This window comes from Berghia stephanieae, chromosome 9, assembly GCF_034508935.2.
Source record: "Berghia stephanieae isolate SIO BIC M18660-M18661 chromosome 9, UCSD_Bste_1.3, whole genome shotgun sequence".
NCBI lineage: Eukaryota > Metazoa > Mollusca > Gastropoda > Nudibranchia > Aeolidiidae > Berghia > Berghia stephanieae.
In genome coordinates, this window is record NC_088368.1 from 34,666,352 (window position 1) to 34,667,077 (window position 726).

Below are 726 nucleotides of genomic sequence, written 5' to 3' on the forward strand. Positions count from 1 at the left end.
AGCCACACCTATTGACCACTCATTACCTTCCCCATCAGAACTTCTGTTTCAAAGAACAATGAGAACACTGGTACCAAGCATGGCTAAAAGCAATCAGAATGTGGAGCAGATAAATAGAAGAATGCACCAAAAGCAAATCAAACAGAAACACGATTATGATAAAGTGTCAACAAATCTAAAACCGCTTAAGCCAAACCAACCAGTATATATCCAAGACCCAATTTCAAAGACATGGTCTCCAGCAACTATCATTCAACAAGATAGTCAGCCCAGAAGGTACTTGGTAATGATCGAGAATGGAACAATCATGCGTAGAAAACGCATTCACCTGAGAGAGAGATTTACTCAGACCCCTACCACCTTCCCAGCCCATACCACCCTGTGTTCCCCAATAAATTCCCCTCCCCTTGCTGACAACCACAACACAAGAGATGAAATCACCCCTACTACTACCATTACAACTGCAACAAATGCAAAAACAAATACTCCAATGCAGGTTGAGGACACAATTGACACACCTCCAATGGAATACCGCACCAGACCAGGTCGTCAAGTCAACCGTCCCAGTCGGTTCATAGAAAATTAATCTTCTACCCTTGTATCGTCACCTCACTCAATACTATTCAAACTCTTCAGTACCCTCTGAATTCAAATATCTAAGAGGAAGAGTGAATGTCGGAAATAGTCCACATTGACTATAGGCACAATTGCACTAAACTAGGAAGT